The sequence below is a fragment of the Taudactylus pleione genome, unplaced genomic scaffold, assembly GCF_031769625.1.
Source record: "Taudactylus pleione unplaced genomic scaffold, aTauple2 ptg000092l, whole genome shotgun sequence".
In the NCBI taxonomy this organism is placed as follows: Eukaryota; Metazoa; Chordata; class Amphibia; order Anura; family Myobatrachidae; genus Taudactylus; species Taudactylus pleione.
The window spans coordinates 4315064-4334588 of NW_028284494.1; positions in this window are offsets into that span (position 1 = coordinate 4315064).

The following is a 19525-nucleotide window of genomic DNA, read 5'->3' on the forward strand; positions in this document are numbered from 1 at the left end:
AGTTCTTGGGGGTAGAGGCCGGAATCGAGACGCGGCTGGAGCTCCTTACATCTGCCGCTCACACCCATTGCATCGGGTCTCTCCCTGAAGTGTGCCTCCCCCATTCTGTTAGTCCATCTGCATGCGTGCGGACTTCCAAGCCCCCTGGGGAGATCACCATCTTTATCTACCTGATGGTATGAAGCTCCACGGAGCTCAATTCTATATACTTTGATACTTACTGTTTCTATTGAGTGCCTGGACATTATCTACTATTAATATCATCTTAAGTGTGGATACGCCAATTATCCCAATTCCCAACTGATTGGGTTCTTTTATGACTGTATATATCAGATTCACCTCTTTAAATGTGTTTAATTATTCACACAATAGACAGTCAGTTTTCCAAAGAGATCTTTTGAATATATGTATTTGTTTTTTACTTATAATATGACCGGTCATTTACGTTTGTTTGATATGTATTTATATTAAATGTGTTTTTTACCAGTTATTCAGTGCATGATTCATTCCATACTACTCACAAATTTGGCAGAATATAGGCCCTGATTCAGAGCTGGACGCTCTGACCAGAGCGCTCGCTCTGAATCAGGGCCCACCTCCATTAAAATGGAGCGTACTCCTGGACGCTCGTATAGCTGTGGGTCCCCACCCACAGCATATACGAGCGTCCAACAAGATGGTCGCGATGGTCTTGACCATCGCGACCATCGGACTTGCGAGTGAAACCCTGTTGTCGGGTTTCTCAACCGCAAGGCCAGGAGTGATTTTGGCTCTATCAGAGCCAAAATCACTCCCACTGACATCACTAGTGATGTCAGTGGGGCCGGCTTCAGATGGTAGGCGTTCCCATAGGAACGCCTCCGTCTGGCAGGCACGCCCCCGGAACGCCCACCAAAGGGGGCGTTCTGTCAATCAACATCGACAGCACGCCCCCTTTGGTGCGAGACCCAGAGCGATGGAAAGTACTCGCCGGGTCTCGCGCATGCGCACGACGGAGCTCCCTCCGTCGTGCGCATGCGCAGTGGGGAACATCGACCCACTTGCGAGAGTACTGCCGCTCGCGAGTGGGTCTGAATGACCCCCATAGTGCATAGATCTACCCTTTAGTTTTCTCTTGTTACACCTTTTCAGGTGATATTGTTCACCCACAGGCACTTTTTTTCTTTGCTGCTGTAGAAATAATTTATGGATTAATTCAATATTTATTTTTATTTTTATAGCGCTGGGTTATAGATACAATTTTTTCTAAATATATTAGTGTAAAACTTTACTTTTATTTCTTTTCTACATTATTATTTACTTTCACTATAAGAACTTGCATAAGCACAAACTGATTATGTTATAATAATATCTGTAATGCAGATTATGCTATAATTGTACCTGCAATGTAATAACATTTAAGAAGCTGGTTTTTCTTGCACTAATATGTAAGATTTTAAATGTTATTTACTGTAAGTATAATTTATTTCCTTTCCCAGACATTAGTGCTACGGTACGTTCTATAATATATTATTGACATTTGAGAATAGTAAGAAAACCAATTTTACAACTTACTTAAACATATTAGTAAATGTAATGTGTAAGTTACCACATAAAGAAGAGATAGCAATGCAAGTCATATGAAAATGTTTCCTATATTTGTGACTTTCATAAAAATATTAAGTTGGTTTCTTTATTTTCCCGAAATGTTCATAATATTACAGAAACTCTGCCATCAAAGAGAGGATTTTTTTTTTACCTTGCAGAGCAGCCTCCCTGCCTGCAATCCAAATGAAGGGCTTCAAGTTCTGTCAAAAGAGGCAATATTTTTCTTTTGCATTTGAGAATGGTACAGTACTGTAGTGTTTATTTTCATATTATCTTTCATTTATAAAAACAACATTTAATTTTATGTCATACTGAACAATGGTTAGTAGATGTTCTTAGTCATCCAGGCACAGTTGTCAGTTTTACCCATTTGTATAGATATCATAATGTATTTTTGCATTTCAATATTAAAACTGATGTTTATCACTGTACAAAAATGTTAGTCACTTTTTTGTGATCGCCGCAGACTTGGTTAATGTGAGTGACCCCTAGTGGCAAATTTATGACTTCATTGAATATGCTATTTCTGTTCCACATCTGTCCTTTGGAATAGGATTAGACGATATGTGCTTCTCTAGTGACTGTCTGCTATTGCTCTCTGGCTAACATAACATGCTGGGTCTAGTAGTTCTACAACAGCAGAGTAGTTACAGTTTGCCTATATCTGCTTTAAAATATGATTCACTGAATGAATAGTAAGAGTAGGAGAAATGATTGAGGGGGTCATTCAGAGTCGGTCGCAAGCGCTGAGCACTCGCAACCAACTCGATGTTGCCCCACTGGGCATGCGCACAATGGAGCCGGCTCCGTTCGTCGCTAGGGGTCTCGCAGTAGACGGGGCAAGCTGTCGATGGTGAGTGACAGCTCGCTCCGTTTGGGAGGCGGGCAGGGGGCGTGCCTGCCCAAATGGAGGCGTTCCCGCCGGAACGCTTGCCATTTGGGGGCGGCCCCACTGACATCATTGCTGATGTCAGTGGGATGCTTCCTGCTCGATCAGAGCAGGAAGCTCCCTGGGGCTTATGAGTGCCCAGACCCAACCTTAGGGTCTGGTCGTAAGCCCCGATGGTCGCGATGGTCTTGACCATCGCGACCATCACCCATGTCGGTCGCTAGAGCTGTGGGTGTTAACCCACAGCTTAGCGATCGACAAGGAGGCGGTCGTTCAGGATGCAAGCGGCCGCCCTGATTCAGTGCGACCGCTTGCAACTAACGACCGCCTCTGAATGAGGTCCTGAATTCTTAGTCCCTGATTCTGAGTTGGGTGTAAAGCAAAAAGAGCAAGTACTGTAACTTTGCACCTGGACAAACCATGTTGCAATGTAAGGGGTGCAAATACATTTCTTTCTCTTTGCATGCAGGGTAACTACTGGCTGCATGCAGAGGCACCACGAGGTCTGGTGGCACCCGGTGCACACTCTGACTATCCCATCCGCGCCCCAAGAAGGGGGCATGGCCTAAAATAAAGGGGTGTGGCCTCACATGGGGATCCCGATGACTTCACTCCAGAGGTGCTGGGCTGCTCCCGGAGACCTGGCTGTCAGCACTGTCGGCTCCTCTTCTATGACAGGAGCCGGGTGCTGCAGGAGAATGTCACACTGACTGCAGCACCCGGCTCCTGTCACTACAGGGAAGCCGGCATTTTCGTGTCACCCCGGCGTGGCCCCCGCACCACCCTCATGACGCCGCTGGCTGCATGTAGCCCACTAATGCTGGGCACCTTTACTGCAATTTAGATCTGAGTTTGGGCACATCTCTCTCAAATCTACATTTCTCTGCACTCTTTACGGGATGCGGTCAATATCCCGACCGCTGGGATTCCGGCAGTTAGAATGTATTCCCTCATTCCATCTGCCCCACCTGCCGTTCAACATGGTTTTACCCAGGTGCAAAGTCACTTGTATTTTTTTTGCTGGGTACTGACTCCATGATCTGTGTACCCAGTGACGGCAGCATGATACAACATGATACACAGGGCATCCGTATACATTGCACAATGCAGTGGACGACGGCACGATGTGTAGTTCCATGTTGCATTTAGCAGCATGGCATCATTCATCACATTGTCCTATCTGCTGTGCTGCACAGCATATGGGACGATGCTTTGAACGACCCGTGGGCACGCTCGATCAGACGTACACACCATACGATCCGCACGATATATTGTTCTGATCTGCATCCGAAAGATATATATCATGCAATGGATCACGTAGTGTATACCCAGCTTTACTCCCAATTCAGACCCAGGCCATTAATGCTACCAAACGTCAGGTAACATTTACTGATCTTAGGAAAAAGGAAGGATTGAGACAAAATGGATTATTGATTATGATTATTATATTAAATAACCTGAAATTTTGATCATAATAATGGATATCTTGTATATCCATTATTGCAGTTATAACATATTATATATGACTGTCCTCCCTGGTTACTAAGAAGATCCATGGCCATGCAAGCATGGACCTAATATGTACTGTGCTGATCTGCAGCAGGGAACACATTCTACTAAGCAATCCCACATTAACAGATACATAAAAACTCTCACAATAAACAACTGAAACAAATATCACTTGAAGAGTATTAAGGAGGTGGAACAACCGAACTTTAATGGGGGTTCAGCTGTTAACCAGCTACCTCAATGCATCCCAAAACTGGCAAAGACTATTGTCGGAAAACTGAAAATGATCTACGGGATGTGGCTGCCACCTATGGAGTGTGTCCAAGCCTGGCCACTGGGGAGTCAAGTATTATGAAAGGAGGCCTGTGGCGTGGTAATGTGTAGTGTTTGAAGTGCGACCTCGAAGGCAGCCTGTAACTGGCTACTGGCCAACCCAAAAGCCGTAAAGCATAGTAAGGCCTCATGGTCTTGCGGGAGCCTGCAAGCTGGAATGCAGCCTGGTGATTGGAAAAGGCCGGCTGGATCCAAGTTCTGAACTAGGCATACACAGACCTGGGGTATGGACACATGCAGAGGCCATATTTGGCCCCGACACTGGACTGAAGTCAAAAGAGGGCACAGTGACAGCTCTTTTGCTGCCTTCAGCTGTTCCTGCACCACTGCCATACGTGTCCGTGGTTACAACCATTGGAGGCGACGGTCAAGGGTGCTTCTGTTCGCTACTTGATTCCAATGCCTTCTGCCTTCTTGCTCTATATCTTTCTTCTCTGCCATTGACCTAAGCTGCCACCAAACATCCCGAGGACAACGTAGAAATGCCACCCACCGATGCCAGTCAGCACTTACCTGAGCCTCTTTCCACAGACGGTGTAATGGTTAGGGAATCGGTATGCGATACCGGCTGTTAGAATCCCGATGCCGGCAGCCGGAAAAGGGTTAACATACCGACACTTGTTGGTCGGTATGCTAACCCTCTCCCTCTCCCTACCCTAACCCGCCCTCTTTGGTGCCAAACCCTAACCCTCCCCCCCTATTGCCTAACCCTAACCTCCTCCCTGGTGCCTAACCCTAACCCTCCCCCCTTAGTGCCTAACCCTCTCTCTAGTGCCTAACCCTAAACCAAACCCCCCATAACACCCTGATACTTACCTTCGGTATCCTGGTGGTCAGATGCTGGCGCCGGGCTTCTGACATGGTTGAGATTTCGGCGCCTGTAATAGGAGCGTCAGCATCTAGACCGCCAGGATGCCAAATGCATACCATGGTTAGCATTACTGCATCACAGCTCTGAGGTTGTGGGTTCAATTCCCACTACAGCCCTAACTGTGTGGAGTTTGTATATTCTCCCTGTGCTTGCGTGGGTTTCCTCCGGGTACTCCAGTTTCCTCCCACACTCCAAAAATATACTGGTAGGTTATTTGGCTCCCAACAAAAACGAACTCTAGTGAGTATGTGTGTGAGTACAGTGTGTGGTAGAGAATATTGATTGTAAGTTCCATTGGGGCAGGAACTGATGTGAATGGGCAAATATTCTCTGTACAGTGTTGCGAAATATGTGTGCATATATAAATAACTGTTAAATATATATATATATATTAGGGGTGAGCGGGTTCGGATTTCTGAAATCCGAACCCCCCCGAGCCCCCCCGATCCGAGTCCGATCCGAGTCAGGCTCGACTTTTCCCGCCTGACTCGGATTCTGAAATCGAGGCAAAACGTCATCATCCCGCCTTCCGAGTCTCGCGGGTTTTGGATCCTATATAAGGTACCCGCATCGGCGCCATTTTCTCACTCGGCTGTGGACAGTGAAGAGGGAGGGTGGGAGTTAGGGCTGGCTGGGCTGTGTAGTGTAGTGTAGTGTAGTGCAGAGTAGTGTTGTGCTGTGCTGTGCTGCGCTGTGCTGCTGTTGTCCATAGGGGCTGTGTCCACTACTTCAAAGTCCATAGGGGCTGGCTGTGTTGTGCTGTGCTGCTGTTGTTAATAGGGGCTGTGTCCACTACTTCAAAGTCCATAGGGGCTGGCTGGACTGTGTTGTGCAGTCAGTTGTCCATAGGGGCTGTGTCCACTCCAAAGTCCTGTGCAGTGTCCCAGTCCTAAAGGGGTGCTGTAGTGTTGTCCAGGGGGTGCTCTGTCCATCAGGGGTGCTCCCCTCAAGTGCTAAAAAAAAATATTTTTTCTGTGTTTGTGAATTGTGTGCGCAGTAGCCTTACGTGCATCAACAAAGTAGTGCCAAGCGTGCGCCTGTGTCATAAGTAAAGGGCCAGCTGGCTTGACCGTTAAAGGGTGCTGTAACCCCCAGAGTACACTCCAAACCAAATAAAACATTTTTTTCTGTGTTTGTGAATTGTGTGCGCAGTAGCCGCACGTGCATCAACAAAGTAGTGCCAAGCGTGCGCCTGTGTCATAAGTAAAGGGCCGGCTGGCTTGACCGTTAAAGGGTGCTGTAACCCCCAAAGTACACTCCAGTCCAAACCAAATAAAAAAATATTTTCTGTGTTTGTGAATTGTGTGCGCAGTAGCCGCACATGCATCAACAAAGTAGTGCCAAGCATGCGCCTGTGTCATAAGTAAAGGGCCGGCTGGCTTGACCGTGAAAGGGTGCTGTAACCCCCAAAGTACACTCCAAACCAAATAAAAAATATTTTCTGTGTTTGTGAATTGTGTGCGCAGTATCCGCACGTGCATCAACAAAGTAGTGCCAAGCGTGCGCCTGTGTCATAAGTAAAGGGCCGGCTGGCTTGACCGTTAAAGGGTGCTGTAACCCCCAAAGTACACTCCAAACCAAATAAAATTTTTTTTTCTGTGTTTGTGAATTGTGTGCGCAGTAGCCGCACGTGCATCATCAAAGTAGTGCCAAGCGTGCGCCTGTGTCATAAGTAAAGGGCCGGCTGGCTTGACCGTTAAAGGGTGCTGTAACCCCCAAAGTACACTCCAAACCAAATAAAAATTTTTTTTCTGTGTTTGTGAATTGTGTGCGCAGTAGCCGCACGTTCATCATCAAAGTAGTGCCAAGCGTGCGCCTGTGTCATAAGTAAAGGGCCGGCTGTCTTGACCGTTAAAGGGTGCTGTAACCCCCAAAGTACACTCCAAACCAAATAAAAAAATATTTTCTGTGTTTGTGAATTGTGTGCGCAGTAGCCGCACGTGCATCAACAAAGTAGTGCCAAGCGTGCGCCTGTGTCATAAGTAAAGGGCCGCCTGGCTTGACCGTTAAAGGGTGCTGTAACCCCCAAAGTACACTCCAAACCAAATAAAAAAATATTTTCTGTGTTAGTGAATTGTGTGCGCAGTATCCGCACGTGCATCAACAAAGTAGTGCCAAGCGTGCGCCTGTGTCATAAGTAAAGGGCCGGCTGGCTTGACTAAAGGGTGCTGTAACCCCCAAAGTACACTCCAAACCAAATAAAAAATTTTTTTCTCTGTTTGTGAATTGTGTGCGCAGTAGCCGCACGTGCATCAACAAAGTAGTGCCAAGCGTGCGCCTGTGTCATAAGTAAAGGGCCGGCTGGCTTTACCGTTAAAGGGTGCTGTAACCACCAAAGTACACTCCAAACCAAATAAAAATTTTTTTTCTGTGTTTGTGAATTGTGTGCGCAGTAGCCGCACGTGCATCAACAAAGTAGTGCCAAGCGTGCGCCTGTGTCATAAGTAAAGGGCCGTCTGGCTTGACCATTAAAGGGTGCTGTAACCCCCAAAGTACACTCCAGTCCAAACCAAATAAAAAAATATTTTCTGTGTTTGTGAATTGTGTGCGCAGTAGGCGCACGTGCATCAACAAAGTAGTGCCAAGCGTGCGCCTGTGTCCCATAAGTAAAGGGCCGGCTGGCTCATTTCTTAAAGGGTGGTGTAACCCACAAAGTGCACTAGTCTCCAACAAAAATAAAAAATTATTTTCTGTGTTTGTGTGCGCCTTAGCCGCACGTATATATCAATATAACATAAATGGAGGACCAAACTTTCTCCGATAAAAATAAAATAGGGAAAGATCAAGAGCCACTTCCTCCTAGTGCTGAAGCTGCTGCCACTAGTCATGACATAGATGATAACATGCCATCAACGTCGTCTGCCAAGGCCGATGCCCAATGTCATAGTCGAGGGCACATACAATCCCAAATGACAAAGTTCAGGAAAATGACCTTGAAAAAATCATTTAAATCATCTGAAGAGAAACGTAAACTTGCCAATAAGCCATTTACGACACGGAGTGGCAAGGAACGGCTAAGGTCTTTCCCTATGTTCATGACTAGTGGTTCAGCTTCACATGACGATGGAAGCCCTCCTCCCGCTAAAAAAATCAAACGAGTTAAGCTGGCAAAAGCACAGCGAAGAACTGTGCATTCTAAGAAGATATCACAAATCCCCAAGGAGAGTCCAAGTGTGGTGGCGGTTGCGATGCCTGACCTTCCCAGCACTGGACGGGAAGAGGTGGCTCTTTCCACCATTTGCACGCCCCCTGCAAGTGCTGAAAGGAGCACCCACAGTCCACTTGCTGATATGCAAATTGAAGATGTCACTGTTGAAGTACAACAGGATGAGGATACTGGTGTAGCTGGCACTGAGGAGGAAGTTGGCGAGGAGGATTCTGATGGTGATGTGGTTTGTTTAAATCAGGCTCCGGGGGAGACAGTTGTTGTCCGTGGGATGAAAAAGCCCATCACGGTCATGCCTGGGCAGAAGACCAAACATTCCACCTCTTTGGTCTGGCAATATTTCTATCCAAATCCGGACAACAACTGTCTTGCCATATGTACCATATGTAAAGGTGAAATAAGTAGGGGTAGGGACGTTAACCACCTAGGAACATCCTCCCTTATACGGCACCTGCAGCGCGTTCATAAAAAGTTACTGTCAAGTTCAGAAACTTTGGCTCAGACCGTAAGCAGTCCAGGGTCACCTAAATCCCTTTTTCCTGTTTTATCCAAGGAATCGGTGGATGAGGAGGATGAGGACGACATCTTGCCTCCGTAGAACCAGTTTGTGCAGGGACACATTAATTGCCAGCTTGTTTTGTGGGGGCCCAAACGAACCAATCATTTTAGCCACAGTCATGTGGCAGACCCTGGCGCTGATATGATTGGTTTGTTAAGCGTGCATGTCCTATTTATACAACATAAGGGTGGGTGGGAGGGCCCAAGGACAATTCCATCTTGCACCTCTTTTTTTCTTTGCATTATGTACAGTTTGGGGCCTAGTTTTTCAAACTGCCATCCTGTCTGCCACTGCAGTTTCATGCCTAGATGGGCCACGTGTTTGTGCCGCCCACTCGTGTCGCTTAGCATAGTCATCCAGCTACCTCGGTGCAACCTTTTGGCCATAAAAACAATATTGTGAGGTGTGAGGTGTTCAGAATAGACTGGAAATGAGTGGAAATGAAGGTTATTGAGGTTAATAATAGCATAGGAGCAGAGAAACCCACAAATTCTGTGATTTTAGCTGTTTTTATGCTTTTTTCAAAAAAATACAGATCCAAAACACAAAACCCAGAACCCAAAACACGGAAGGGTGGTTTTGGCAAAACCAATCCAGATCCAAAACACGAAGAAAGATCCAGATCCAAAACCAAAACACAAAACACGAAAAGTGGCCGGTGCACACCCCTAATATATATATATATATATATATATATATATATACATATACATCAGTATTTTAACATCTGTTATTGTATTTAAAATGGGGTTGACGATGAACATAATTTCATACAGAGGTTCTGTACATTTAAAATAATAAGTTCCGCTTTTGCTTTTACATTCTTCTGTGTATTTGTAAATTCTGAATTTCTCATTCTGAGTAATTCATAGGCTATAAATAGAGCTGGCAGGTCAGTGTAGTTTATGCTGCTCTGTGATGGTCGTGGCAGGCGAAGGGAATTCCAAGCTGAACACTTAAGTACAAATTCTGCTGGATAATCCTTCCAATTGCCAGAATGAAACCATATTCTGCTGAACAATTTTTTTTTTAAATCTCACTCATCTCCACGTACAACACAATACTTAGGTCATTTCATAGATATTGAAAGAAATCTGCTGGTTCCCAGAGGAAAACTTGTAAAGAAGCACAGCTCTGTGTATAAGTTCCCAGCAATTACAGGAAGAGGTCAGAATGCAAATGAATGTGTAAGCTGTAATTTACTGCTAATTACATCTACTTAACGTAGAGTTTAGGTTTGTGCAGCATTTCAAATGATACTCTGTAACTATCTCAGCTTGCTGTATGTATATTAGCAATTGCAGTGTGTAAAATTTTTTTTATTGTTTTGATCAGACTATGGGCCATATTCAATTTGAGGCGAAAAGTCCGTTGCCGGACTTTTCACCATTATTGGAGGTTTTGGAAGTGAAAATTTATCACGCTCGTCCCCGCGATTCCCCGTATTCAATTTAATTTCGGCGAAAACGGGACCCGGGAGAAAAGGAAATCGGCGAAAATTCCTGTAATTTTAGGAGAAATCAGCCTGACACCCCCCAAAAGATTCTCTGACGGGGGATCACTATGGACATCCCCCGAATAGCCCTGCTAAAGGTATGTGGGGTCTTTAAACGGTCTCAATAGGTGCTGTATAGCGTCTTTGGGAAAGTGGTGAAGAATAGCATTTAGCAACTTTTTTGGGGAAAAATAAGTTGTCCCATCAAATTTGGGGTACATGAAAATGAGTACTAGCATATTTTAAAGTGGCTAATGTGAAGTTTTAAAAATCGTAAAAAAATACACCTGCCGCAACCACCTGTAATAAAAAAAACACCTGCCGCATACTTGGACCCCCTCGAGTCTATTTCGCTAGTTTAGAAGTTTGTCCCCCAATTTTTATTTTTTTTTGCCCCCAAAATGAAAGTACCTTTTTGGGGTGTCCTGTGGTCCTTTTTTAAGTTTTTTTTGACACAGAATAAATTTGAGGGACTGTCCAAGGGGTGCAGGGTGGTTTTTGGAAGTCTGCACCCCAAAACCCCAATACTGCACTTGTTCTTGCCACCTATTCAATGGTGATACTTTTTGGCAGGTCCCAATGTATAGACTTTTTGCTCCGGGGATAAGTCAAAGCTGCGAAATGATGTAATCGGGTTTTCGCAGCCTAATTGAATATGGCTCTATGGGGGATATTTATCAAGCTTGGAGAGAGATAAAGTGGAGAGAGATAAAATGGGCCATAATTATCATCACTTAATGGCCTGTTACACATGTAGAAACCGCTAGTTTCCACATACTGTATTTTATGTAACAGATCATTCATTATTAGTGGTCCGATAAAGTAATGATTTCAATAATTTTTTTTTATATATATATATTAAAATTGGCCTCAAATTTTCCCAATATCACCTTTTTTAACTTATTTTTTTTTAGCATTTTTGTTGATTTTGTTTGTATTTAAGCTAAACAAAGTTAGCTTTTTAGCATTATTTCACTTAAAAAAAAAAAGAACAAATCAGCCATTTGCAGCATTTTTAAACATCAAAATATTTTTCTTTTGGAAATTGATAACCATTATTACTGCTACCCAATTTTTTTTAAAGTTTTTAGGGTACAGACTGGCCCCCAATTTTAAAAAAAATATCCCATGGGTATTTGCGTTAAAAATATCCTCAACCATTTTTTCCAATTGGATAGCATGGGAATTGGGAGTGCGCATGCCCATGGGTATTTGCGTTAAAAATATCCGCAACCATTTTTTCCAATTGGATAGCATGAGAATTGGGAGTGCGCATGACCATGGGTATTTGCGTTAAAAATATCCGTAACCATTTTTTCCAATTGTATAGCATGGGAATTGGGAGTGCGCATACCCACGTTAATGTAAAAATGGTTACAATGGCTGCAATAATTTTTACCGCAAAAATTGCCCACCTAATTGTCTGAAGTTTGTTTGTCCAGGTAATGGCACTCTTAAAAAAATAAGCTTTGCAAGGTGCCCAGTTTTTTATTTGTTAATGATATAAAATTTTGCATTTCCCATCTGTGACTGCTAAATAAAAATAATTGTTTATTAAAGCCTGTCGCTTTCATATTATTATTGTCATTTTTTTTTTTTAAAGTAGAAAATATTGTATTCAGTACCAGTTCTTCAGCATCGTTTACTTTGATTTTTTTCTCTGTTGAGTTCCAGTGTAGCATGTAGTCACGTAGCTTGGCTTGTGAATGCAATTCTATCAACATTCTTGACAATTGTCTGCCATGTAAAATTTGGAAATGTTATTTACAGTCAATTGTTACGGGACAACAGAAAAATGACGCTCATTCTTTACCGAAGGGTGTTACTCATAAAATCAGGTAGTGCATTTGTGACTAACTTGTTTAGGCACCCCGGTGGGCCCCTTATAACACTTGTTACCATTGTACATAGATTAAATGACTGGAAATATTCCAATTATTAGGTCACACTTAGTTACCACCTTTTTAAATGTAAAGTACGGCAACAGTTCATTTTAGCACAATTAAGGGCTGTGAGTTTACAACAATGACTGAGAGACTTAAGATACTTGGGGGTCCATTAGTCATTACAAATATGTGATTTATTCCCCAAAAACACCCATTTTCATGGAGGGTAAATGCAAATATTTAGTAGTACCCCCATGTATGAAGGAGGACCCGCAGCAGATATCTCGATACCTGCCGCGATCCCTCCATACCCGCAGGCAGCCACAGTCCCCCATAGGTTTCTATGGGGGATGCAATGCTGCCATATTTACCAACTTCCAGAATGCAAAACATTACTGAAAATTGGCCCCCGCAGCTAACGCTATCTGAAGATGGCGTTAGCCTGTTGTAGCCTATGGGCTGCACTTCACATAATTAGCCGGCAGAGGGTCAACAGTACTGCGCATGTGCAGTGGACCCAGCAGCACTCCGGGCACATCGCAGGGACACATTACGGAGCCCCTAGCCCTGCAGGTGCTTGATAAAACATTTTGGCGCTATGTTCGGCTGTAATATCATGCCCAGATCGCATTGCAAATGCAATCATTAATAAATGGGCCCCTTGCTCTCCCTGACATACAGTACAAGCTCACTGTAGGGTCATAGAGAGCAACGGTAGGACGGGGTAAAGAGAGGCCTGGCCAAATCCTGGGGGCAAATCTGTAAAAAAACGCTATGCAACACAGCGGCGGCACACATTAAGGTGGGGGCTAGACAAGTTTGGGCTCGGGTGCTTAGTACCCACTCTTCCCCCTCTCAGTGTTTCTACTGCTAGCAATTATTAACATAACGACTGTATCTACTGCTGGTATCTCTAAAATGAAGTTTGTAAATGTCCTCTCTTCCCACCTGTAGTCCTGGCTTTTCTTCTGCTTCCATTAAGTTTCACCAAGCAAGTTCATTTCCATAAACTTTGTTCCGCTGTGTGTTTTAAAAGGAAATACATTTATGTGTAGAAACCCAAAGCTTAAGTTAAACATCTGAAACGGCATATGTCCTTTTGAGAGAAACAGGGATAATCGCAGTTCACAAGCAATACAATCTATCTGAAATACATGGCGAAACTGTAGACCCAGGTGTTGGGTGTTTTTGACGTTCTTGATTAACTTTTACTGAGTGCAGAAACATAGGAAGTGCTTGAAGCATAAGATGCCAATTAAGCTCTTGTGAAAATTATGGGTATCTAAATTGTAGCCACCGAATTAACACTGTAAACAGCTTGTGGTATGAACTCATTCTTCTGTTTCTGCTCAGTATGGCAATGCAACAGGAAAAAAAAGTAAAAACAAAAGAAATCTATATTAAGGGTACTGTATGTCTACACTGCTGTTTTCTGGAAGCAGACTTTGTCACTGCACATACACTCCTGAAATGCTGCTGCATTCTAAAAAGCTCACATACTATAAATGCTACAATACATTTATATTATGGTTCATTTAAATGAAAACATATCTGATAAGGTCATAGGGTAAATTACCAAGTAAAGAAAATAAACAGTATGATTGGCACACTGTGTGACAAGAGATTGATTGCTCCCATGGCCGGTGCCAGGTTTCCTGGCACCCTAGGCATAGCTTCAGCCTAGCATACCCTACCCTGTTGAAAGGAGTGCACTACTGCGCAATCTTCAGCCTCCCTGTCCATCCAGGGAGGCTGCATGCCCTGCTCCAAGATGGCTGCCAAGATCACTGCTGAGCATGTGCAGGGGCTATCTTGTCTTTATCTGTGTAGAGCAGTGGTTCCCAAACTGTGCGCCCGTGGCACGACACTTGCAGAGGTGTCTCAGGTTGGTGGTTCAGCACCAAATAAAATTATTTATAGTCAATGTAATGTAAATATGTGGACAAACAGAAGTGCAAACCTGCCACCCACCACATAACTGACCCTAAGGATGACAGGTCAGCACATTTTACTTAATCATTTTTTTTTCTGAACTTCTCAATAACAAACTATTGGCTTAGGGGTGCCATGATATGCTGATATTCTAGTTATTCAAAAAAGTTTGGGAACCCCTGGTGCAGAGTGACAATGTGGCAGTAAGAAACAGTGGTGGACAGGGGCATTTCTAGAGAGGAGGGGGCCCGTGTGCAGTCTCCGACACGGGCCCCCACCTCTCCGTTAGGCTGCACACTTATAGTGTCTGGACACTAGAGTGTGCCCAGAGTCTATAGCGCATGCACAGGTCACCGGGAAAATGGCAGCGGCTGCCATTTTTTCTGTACTGCGCATGTGGTGGCCATTTTCCAATTGTTTTTACAGGCGCAGACCCCGGAGCAAACATGAGACTCCGGAGAGGTAAGTTTTATGGGTGCAGGGTGTGCGGTGCGGGCCCCCCTGGACCCAGGGGCTCGTGTACCCATTATAAATACGCCCCTTGTGGCGGATTTTAGGAAGGGGAAGTAGCTAACCCCCCCCAGTAAGATCCACCACCTCAGTGAGTCAGTTGCAGTCCGTGACTGCACTGGCTACACTGTGACTGCCAATCTGGGCTGTGCTGAAGATTTTTCTGTGTCTTTATTTTCTAGATAGCGCTCATTTTGTAGCACCTGCTTCTGCGTATAAATTGATTTGAGCAACTTCCACTTTGTGTACCAGTTAGGATGCCAAAGTATTGCCTGGGTATTTGTACACTTAGGGCCTGATTCAGTAAGGATCGCTATTGCGTACGCAGCTGTGAATTTGCCAGGAACGCAGCTGCGAAAGTATGCTAATGTCTGCCACAGCTCAGCCGGCATAGAGACGCCCACTGCTGCTTTCTCACATCCGTATTACCATGCACTCCTGCGTATACATCAGTACCATCAACGCACATCGGGCCGTCACGCAACATTTACACCAGGTCTGACCAACCTGCAGAAACTGCAAGTCATGTCGCATCCAGTGAGTACTGATTGGCCTGATTGTCCATCGTGGACAAACTGAACACAATTGATTCGTAAACTGTTGAACTGTAGACAAATTTCAGATTTGGACAATTCAGCTCACCCATCTCTAGTAACAATAAAGCCTAAATTCCACTGAAACTCCATTGAGGTTGTTCTATTTCTGCATTGGGATCATAGGTGTTTCTCTTCTCTAGGTGGAACAAAACACACCCTAGTAAAAGCTGCTGGCTACAATGCATTGTTATTACTATTTAATTAATACAAGCTAAACATCCATCTGGCATACATACCATCCAGGAATAATTACTGTCTGAAGGTAAATGTGTCTTTAGCAAAGTCATTTTAAAACATACTGTACGTCACTAATTTATTGTGATATAATCTTTTTTTTTTCTGTGTGATGTAACTGGACATTAGATAGGACGGGACATACACCTACCATTCTCAACTTTGATTGAATGAGCACCAGTAGTCAGTGTGTTTCGGCACCTATAAATTACCTAACCTTTCCAAATGTATTCTCATAGATCCCAATGGGCCTATCAATCTAGTCAACTCAATATAAGCCACAGAGAATTTTGTCCACCCTTTATTCAGTGAACAATGTGCGTTTCGGTGTTATTCTGTGTTCATTGACAGGAGGCTAATTGAAAATTAATTCTATCTATTCATATATACATATATATATACCACTATATTCCCTCTTAGTGACTGCTCCATTACCGGCGCCCACAGAGTGGTCCTCCTCCGTCCTCTGATCTGTCCCGTCACTGCAGTGGGAGCCACAACTCCCACTGCACATTTACCGGAGTTGAGACAGACTGAATTATATATATGCTCTCATCAGCTATGACATTAAAACCAGCTGCCAAATATTGTGTAGGACCTCCTTGTGCAGTCAAAACAGCTATGACCCATCGATGAATAGAATCCACCTCTGAAGGTGTCCTGTGGTATCTGGCACAAAGACAAGATGGGGCCTCCATAGCTCGGACTTCTTTTTCCAGGAAATACGGTTCCCCCGAAGGGGTGTACTTGGTCTGCAACAATGTTTAGGTGTCAAAGTTCTGATGCCCACATACCCATTGTAGGTGCTTTAAGTGGTGGATAAGGGGTCAACATGGGTAATCTCACCGGTCTGCAACCACACAGCCCCATACGCAGCAAGCTACAATGCACTGTTTGTTCTGGTACCTTTCCTGCATAGCCAGCATTAACTTTCTCAGCAATTTGTGCCCTAGTAGCTTTTCTGTGGTTTAGGAGTAGACAGACTATCCTTAGCTCCCCACATCAATGAGCCTTGGGCACCCATGACCCTGTCGTTGGTTCACCGGTCTTCCTTCCTTGGACCACCTTTGGTACTTACCACTGCATACCACAAGACCTGCCGTTTTGGACACACTTTGAACCAGGCATCTAGCCATAACAATTTGGCCCTTGTCAAAGTCGCTCAGATCCTTATACTTGGCCGTTTTTCCTGCTTCCAAAACATCAACTTTAGAACTGAGGGTTCACTTGCTGCCTAATATATCCCATCCAATGAAGGGGCGGGTGACCTCTTACCAGTGTAACTGTAAACTCTTAGCCAAGTAAATAATAACATTGGGCCTCAATGGATCATGTAATGGCAAGGAATCGGTATGTTATACCACCGGACGTGAGCATGGCAGATGAAATACCGACACAGGAAGGCCGGCATATGGAGATCTCGACAGGATAAGCATAAAGGCTATCCCTAACCCTCTCTCCCCCTAACCCTCCCTTAGGGGTTCCTAACCCTAACCTCCCCCCCTAGTGCCTAACCCTAACCTCCTCCCAGGGGTGCCTAAACCTAAACCCCCTCCCCTCACCCTCAACCTAACCCTCCTGGGGAATGCCTAACCCTAACCTCCCCCCAGAGGTGCATGACCCTAACCCTCCTTCATCTCACCTAACCCTAACCCTCCCATGGGGGTGCGCAACCCTAATTCCCACCTTACCATCCCCCCCACGTGGCTATCCGCTCCCGACGCCTGGCTTACCTACGATCAGTATGCTGAGCGTCGGGATTAGCGTGGGGGCTAATGATAGGCGTCGGTATTTAGACGCCTGTAATTAGTCCCATGCTGGGATTTCACTGTCAGGAAGCCAGTGGTCGGCATTTCGACCGCTTGCTTCCTGACTACATAACAATGGCAAAACACTTTTCCCATTGTGGCATACTTTTGTTTCCTGGGCAACAGTTTTCTACTGAGATAGAGAACAAGTTTATCTTAACCTTCGTCACTTGGGACAAAGGGCCTGATTCAGCTTGGATCGCTATTGCGATCGCAGCTGCGATTACGCACGCAGGTCAACTGCAATAGTATTTCTTATTATTTATTTATTACCAGTTATTTATATAGCGCACACATATTCCGCAGCGCTTTACAGAGAATATTTAGCCACTCACATTAGTCCCTGCCCCAGTGGAGCTTACAGCCTATATTCCCGACCACATGTACACGCACACACATACAAACTAGGGTTCATTTTTGGTGGGAGCCAATTAACCTACTAGTATATTTTTGGAGTGTGGAAGGAAACGGAGTACCTGGAGGAAACCCACGCAAGCACAGGGAGAATATACAAACTATGCACAGTTAGGGCCGTGGTGGGAATCGAACCCACAACCTCAGTGCTGTGCGGCAGTATTGCTAACCATTGCGCCGTCTGTGCTGCCCACATGCTAGTATGCTACTCCTTGCTAATACATTGCGATCGCAATGCCCTCGCAGCACTGCACAGGGGTGCCCACTTTACCTACATACATCTGTAACACTTAGCAGAATAGCAAAACCATCAGTACAATCAAGTACCATCGCAGCCAAAACGCACAGTTGCACAAGCCCTGACCTTACTCAGAAAGTGCTAACAGCCACGATCGCTATAAGACCTGCTGTCGCAGTGGATAATTTATGCATGCACCTGAAATGCGTGCGAACGCACTGGCATGCCTGCATTTGGCCGACCAATCCCCCGTTACCACCCATAAACGGCAGTTCCTGTCAATCACCCTGCAAGGGGTCTGCATAGCCTCTGCGATCGCAGTCCCGGTTGCAATAGCTAGCTTGGGCACGCACACTGCAATGCATACGCACGCGCAGAATGCAACAATCAGCCGATTGCATGCATATTAGCAACTGCGATCCAAGCTCTATCAGGCCCAAAACCCACACTTGAGGCATCTGTTTGTAGAATGAAATTCTGGTTGAAGTCAGTTGCTTGAAGAGCATAGTATTGATCATAAAACAAGCCAGAATGCTTCTGCCTCTAATGTCAATGCCAGCTGATCGGGAGAATTCTTCTGTAACATTTCTGTTAGTAGAGCTGCCCGAGTGACAAATCTCATGTAATATCCAATTAGCCCCAAGAAGGTCCATAGCTGACTTTATTAGTGGCTTTGGCCAGTTCTGCACTATCTTTACTTAGTCTGGCTGTAGTTTTACCTGGCCTTGACCCACTATAAACTAGGGGTGTGCACCGGCCACTTTTCGTGTTTTGTGTTTTGGTTTTGGATCTGGATCTTTCTTAGTATTTTGGATCTGGATTGGTTTTGCCAAAACCACCCTTCCGTGTTTTGGGTTCTGGGTTTTGTGTTTTGGATCTGTATTTTTTTGAAAAAAAGCTTAAAAACAGCTAAAATCACAGAATTTGTAGGTTTTTCTGCTCCTATGCTATTATTAACCTCAATAACCTTAATTTCCACTCATTTCCAGTCTATTCTGAACACCTCACACCTCACAATAGTGTTTTTATGTCCAAAAGGTTGCACCGAGGTAGCTGGATGACTATGCTAAGCGACACGAGTGGGCGGCACAAACACGTGACCCATCTAGGCGTGACACTGCAGTGTCAGACAGGATGGCAGTTTGAAAAACTAGGCCCCAAACTGTACATAATGCAAAGAAAAAAAAGAGGTGCAAGATGGAATTGTCCTTGGGCCCTCCCACCCACCCTTATGTTGTATAAACAGGACATGCACACTTTAACAAACCAATCATTTCAGCGCCAGGGTCTGCCACACAACTGTGGCTGAAATGATTGGTTCGTTTGGGCCCCCACAAAACAAGCTGACAATTAATCTGTCCCTGCACAAACTGGCTCTACGGAGGCAAGATGTCATCCTCATCCTCCTCATCCACCGATTCCTCACCCTCTTCAGTGTGTACATCCTCATCCTCACAGAGTATTAATTCATCCCCGCTGGAACCACAGGTCCCTCTGT